Source organism: Tupaia chinensis, unplaced genomic scaffold (assembly GCF_000334495.1).
Source record: "Tupaia chinensis unplaced genomic scaffold, TupChi_1.0 Scaffold144109_1, whole genome shotgun sequence".
Taxonomy (NCBI): domain Eukaryota; kingdom Metazoa; phylum Chordata; class Mammalia; order Scandentia; family Tupaiidae; genus Tupaia; species Tupaia belangeri.
Window position 1 is genome coordinate 49564 of NW_006203964.1, and position 6266 is coordinate 55829.

The 6266-nt window shown below is 48.6% G+C and overlaps 1 pseudogene; it reads left to right on the top strand.

Moving 5' to 3' along the window:
* Nucleotides 1–4237, top strand: part of LOC102486022 (uncharacterized) — a 5965-nt pseudogene extending 1728 nt beyond the window's left edge.
* The last annotated feature ends 2029 nt before the right edge of the window (nucleotides 4238–6266 follow it).

Genomic DNA, 6266 nt, shown 5'->3' on the forward strand with positions numbered 1-6266 from the left:
ACTGTCCTAAAAGGGCCAAGAAAAACAAAGTGCAGCTGCCCCCTATGGCAGAAGTACTTGCCCTGCATGAGGACTCAGACTAGGGGGCACGGGGCTTGGAGCCCCTCCCCGAGCCTAGGGTAACTCTAAAAATGGAAGGGAAGCCAATTAATTTTTTAGTCGACACTGGGGCCCAACACTCAGTGTTACTGGCACCGTCAGGGCCACTTTCCAAGAAAAAATCTTGGGTCATAGGGGCAACCAGGCACCAGCAGTATCCATGGACCACCAATAGAACAATTGACCTCGGAAAAGGCCTAGTGACCCACTCCTTCTTGGTCATTCCTGAATGTCTGACGCCCCTCCTTGGGAGATACTTACTTACCAAAATGGGGGCACAGATTAATTTTACCCCATGGGGTCCAAAGATTACTCCGGATGTGCAGACATTAGTCCTAGCTGTATGCCTACAATATGAACACCAGCTTTTCGAAAGTAAAGATGGTTACACTGGCCCCCTTCATGCTTGGCTGCAAAAATATCCTAAAACCTGGGCCGAGACAGCTGGAATGGGGTTAGCCACCAACAGGCCCCCAATACTAATAGAACTAAAAGCTACAGCTACCCCTGTGGCACTACGCCAATACCCTATGACCAAAGAAGCCCAAGAAGGTATCAGGCCTCACATACAACGCCTCCTATGCCTGGGTATTCTAAAAAAATGCCAGTCACCTTGGAATACCACCTTGGAATACTCCCTTGCTGCCCGTAAAAAAAAAACAGCTCAAATGACTATCACCCTGTGCAAGACTTGCGGGAGGTCAATAAGCGGGTACAGGACATCCATCCCACGGTACCTAATCCATATAACCTGCTAAGTTCTCTACCTCCAGAACGGGACTGGTATACTGTCTTAGACTTAAAGGATGCTTTCTTCTGCCTGTGACTGCACCCCTCCGGCCAGAATATATTTGCCTTTGAATGGAGGGACCCGGACACTGGGATCACAGGACAATTAAGTTGGACTCGGCTTCCTCAGGGCTTCCAACACTCGCCTACTATTTTTCTTTTTTTGAGAGATTTTCACTGTAGGGCGCGTGCGCTCGCCAGACAGACAGAGAGAGACATAGAGACAGAAAGCGAGAAATCACCCCCCAGGGGGGATGGTCACGCCGCAATCCCTTCTCCTCCATTCTCCTCTCGGGATCTTGGGCACACACGCACACGCGCCCGGTCACCTACTATTTTTGATGAAGTCCTCCATCAGGACCTCACACACTTCTGTGCCAGCCACTCTGAGGTAACCCTCTTGCAGTATGTAGATGACTTGTTGCTCGCAGGAGCAACCAAAGAAACATGTCGGCAGGGCACTGGACTGCTGTTAGAAGATCTGGTCCACCTGGGGTATCACGCCTCTGCTAAAAAGGCCCAAATCTGTCAACAAGAGGTAACATACTTGGGCTATACTTTACAGGGTGGAAAGAGGTGGCTCACCAACGCCAGGAAACGGACTGTAACCCAGATCCCCATTCCTCGCACGCCCCGGCTAGTGTGAGAATTCTTGGGAACGGCGGGATTCTGCCGCCTATGGATACCGGGGTTCGCCGCTATGGCCACTCCTCTTTACCCACTGACTAAAGAGGGAGCCCCCTTCAAGTGGGGCATTGACCAACAACGGGCTTTTGATGATATAAAAAATGTCTTACTATCAGCCCTGGCTTTGACCCTGCCTGATGTGACAAAACCTTTCACTCTATATGTAGATGAAAAAAAGGGGGTGGCCTGAGGGGTACTGACGCAACCCTTAGGGCCTTGGAAAAGACTGGTGGCCTATCTCTCAACAAAACCCAGTGGCTGGGGGATGACTGACTTGCCTGAGATCGATAGTGGCCGTGGTGACACTGGTAAAAGATTCTGACAAACTGACTATGGGACAAAAATTACTAGTCATTGCACCCCATGCTTTAGAGAGCATCATCCGGCAGCCCCCTGACTGATGGCTGTCCATTGCTCGTATGATTCATTACCAGAGTCTCTTGTTAGACAAGAACAGGGTTCAGTTTGGACCCACGGTCACTCAACCCTGCCATGCTGCTGCCTGAGACCTCCGCCAAGGGGGCTGTCTTCCATACCTGCCAAGAAGTCCTGGTGGAAGAAACCAGAACCCAACGGGATCTCCAAGATCAGCCACTACCAAATGCCCAGCTGACCTGGTTCACTGATGGAAGCAGCTACATCATAGAAGGTAAAAGGGTGGCAGGGGTGGCTGTAGTAGATGACAACCAGACCGTCTGGGTGAGTAGCTTACCCGAGGGAACCTCAGCCCAAAAAGCTGAGCTCATAGCCTTGACTCAGGCCCTGCATCTGGCAGAGGGGAAGGTCATAAATATTTACACTGATAGCCGGTATGCCTTTGCTACCGCCCAAGTCCATGGGGCTATTTATAGACAGTGAGACTTACTGACCTCAGCTGGTAAAGATATCAAACATAAAGAACAGATCTTGGAATTACTGGAGGCTATACACCTCCCTAAGAAGGTACCTATTATCCACTGCTCCGGGCATCAAAAGTCAAAATCCCGGGTAGCAGAGGGAAACCAGCGAGCTGATCAGGCGGCTAACCAGGCAGCCCAGGGGCTTAATATACTACCACTACATGAGGCAATTGACTCAGGTCCCTCGGATGAGACTCTTTCATATTTCGAACAAGACTTACTGGAAATAAATAAAATGGGACCTCACTCCATGACCCCAGAGGTGGTACGTAAGACTGTCGAGGGAAAGACTATCCTCCCTCAAGAACAAGTAATTGCTTTCCTCGATCAGCTTCATAAGTTGATACACCTCGACTCAAAACATCTAATTACCTCAGTCCGGCAGTCCTTGTTCCATGTCATAAACCTGCGCAGACTTGCTGAAATGATAGTAAACTGATGCAGACCCTGTCAATTAGTTAACACCTACCCAGACAAAACACCACAAGGAAAGTGGCTTTGTGGACATCGTCCGGGAAGTTACTGGGAAGTAGACCTCACTGAAATAGAACCAGGCAAATATGGCTTCAAGTATCTGCTAGTTCTGGTTGATACCTTCTCAGGGTGGGTCGAAGCCTTCCCCACTAAAAAAGAGACTGCTCAGACAGTTGCCAAGATATTCCTAGAAGAAATCTTCCTGAGATTTGGGGTGCCACTGGTTATTGGGTCCACCAACGGCCCTGCTTTTGTTGCCCAGATTAGTCAGGGACTGGCCAGGGTCCTGGGGTCTGACTGGAAATTGCATTCTGCTTATAGGCCCCAAAGTTCAGGACAGGTTGAGAGAATGAATAGACCCTAAAAGAGGCCATGACAAAATTGGCTTTAGAGACTGGCATAAAATATTGGACAGTCCTCCTTCCCTTTGCCCTGTTCCACACGCAAAATACACCTGGCCCCTTCACCTTAACCCCTTTCGAGATTCTATATGGGGCACCGCTGCCTTTGACTAACATATGCCTCTCTTGTTCCCAGTCTCAAGCTTCTCAATCTCTTTATGCTAGATTAAAAGCCCTTGAATTTGTCCAGATTGGGCCAACCTTGCCGATGCCTAAAAGCCAGGAGACTCCCAGGTGCCTCCCCAGTTCCAGTTTGAAGATTCAGTGTTCATCCGATGACACAGAGCAGCCACCCTCGAACCTCAGTGGAAGGGACTGTACCTGGTGCTGCTGACCACTTCAATGGCGATAAAGGTTGATGGCATCGCTTCTTGGATCCACGCCTCCCATGCTAAACCAGCGCCTCTGCCAGACCCCATTTGGAAGGTGGAAAAACTGGATCACCCACTCAAGCTCCGCATTCACCACGGCAGCCTTGCTCCTCCTGATGCCTCTGCCTTCGATAAGTAGTGCCAACCCCCATAAGCCCCTGTCCCTTTCTTGGGTAATCTCCCGTGTGGGTAATAACCACATTGTTAACATCACCACCCACACTGCCCCATTGGGGACTTGGTTTCCCACCCTAGAATTTGCTCTCTGTGACCTCGTCGGTGACTTGTGGACTAAGTCCATCGACGATCCCTCCAGGCTGCAGTATGGATGCGCGGGTCCGGGCACTAAATCAGGCACCTACGATCATTACTTTTATGTCTGCCCTGGTAGCTACTCTTACAAATGTGGGGGCCCTGCACATTTCTTCTGTTACGATTGGGACTGTGTGTCCACCGGCTACATTTCTTGGACTCCACCACACCCAGACCCTCTGATAACTGTTACTAGAGGGCCCTGGCGAGGACCTAAAACCTGGGATGCTTGCAAAGGTACCCTCACTAGATACAACCCTGTTCAGGTCACCTTTACTGCTGAGGGTAAACGAAGAACCCAAGATTGGCTCACCAGGAAAATGTGGGGCCTTAGACTATATGCCACGGGGATGGATCTCGGCATCGCATTTTCCATCAGGCTGCGCATACAAGTTCCAAACCCATTCGGTACTGGGCAGAGACTTCTCAATTTAGTGCAGGGAGCCTTCTCTGCCCTCAATTCCTCTAGTCCCAGGCTTACCAAGTTCTGTTGGCTGTGCTTAGCCTCGAGCCCCCCCTACTATGAGGGCATAGCTTTCCCAGGAACCTATAACACCACTCCCTCCCCCCATTCCTGCAGTTGGAACTCTACACTCACCCTCACAATGGTCTCCGGACAGGGCACCTGCCTTGGCAAAGTGCCCTCTGACCACCAACATCTGTGAAATAAGACTATTTCAACCATCCACTCCACTGATACATACTTAGTTTCCCCTCCTGGGAGTTGGTGGGCTTGTAGTACTGGGCTGATCCCTTGCATCTCTTCCTCGGTGTTCAGCCCCAACTCTGACTACTGTGTTCTAGTACAGATACTCCCCAGAGTCATTTATTATGCGTCTGACACCTTTGAAAACCAATTCGGTCTTAAACATTTTAGACAAAAGAGGGACCCAGTCTCAATGACCACCCTGGCAGTATTATTAAGCTTTGGAGTGGCTGCGGGCATTGGAACCAGGACAACTGCTCTTATACAGGCCCCCCAATATGTAGAAAGCCTGCATGCAGCCATAGACGAAGATATACGGGTCATAGAAAACTCTATATCTAAACTTCAAGGGTCCCTAACCTCCTTGTCTGAAGTAGTATTACAAAACAGGCAAGGACTCGACCTCCTATTCCTTAAAGAAGGGGGGCTATGTGCTGCTTTAAATGAACAATGCTGTTTCTATGCAGACCATTCAGGAGTCATTAAAGACTCCATGACTAAACTTTGAGAACAGCTAGACAAAAGGTGTCAAGACCGAGAAACCCAGCAGGGATGGTTCAAAAGTTGGTATAGCCGTCCCCCCCTGGTTCACCACCCTTGTCTCTAGTTTGCTCGGTCCCCTAATTATACTCCTTCTCATCTTAACCTTCAGGCCCTGCGTTTTAAACCGCCTAGTCACTTTTGTCCATGAGCGAGTAAGCGCAGTTCAAGTACTCATGCTCCGACAACAATATCAGATCTTCCAACAGTCAGAAAATTATCCCGATGCTCTTGTGGGTCCATAAGTTTTATGATTAAAACTTCTCCCAAAAACACAAAATGGGGGAATGTAAGAATAAATTTAAACTGGCTTTTTTTTTTCTGTTCTGTAAAAAATTTAACCTTTTGTCCTTTCACTTCTGTACTATGGCCGGGTAAACGCCCTCGTAATAAACTGCCCCAAGACAGACCTAATTATGCAAACCTTCAGGAACTGAACAAGCAGAATGTGGACCTAAAAAAACTAGAAAGACAACCCATGCACCTGTATCACAAGAGCTGCTGCTCTTCCCCTTATGAACAAAGTTACCCGTTAAACTTCCGCATACCTTCTCCTGCCTATAAAAATACCTATAACCAGGCCCTGCGTTTTAAACCGCCTAGTCACTTTTGTCCATGAGCGAGTAAGCGCAGTTCAAGTACTCATGCTCCGACAACAATATCAGATCTTCCAACAGTCAGAAAATTATCCCGATGCTCTTGTGGGTCCATAAGTTTTATGATTAAAACTTCTCCCAAAAACACAAAATGGGGGAATGTAAGAATAAATTTAAACTGTGCCTTTCTGCTCTGTAAAGATAAAATTTAACCTTTGACTTTTCGCTTCTGTACTATTGTCGGCACTGCCCTTGTGATAAACTGCCCCAAGTTTCGACAGACTTAATTATGCAAACCTCCAGGAACTGAACAAACGGAATGTGGACAAGGAACTAGAAAGATAACCCATGCACCTGTGTCACAAGAGCTGCCGCTTTTCCCCCTAGAAATA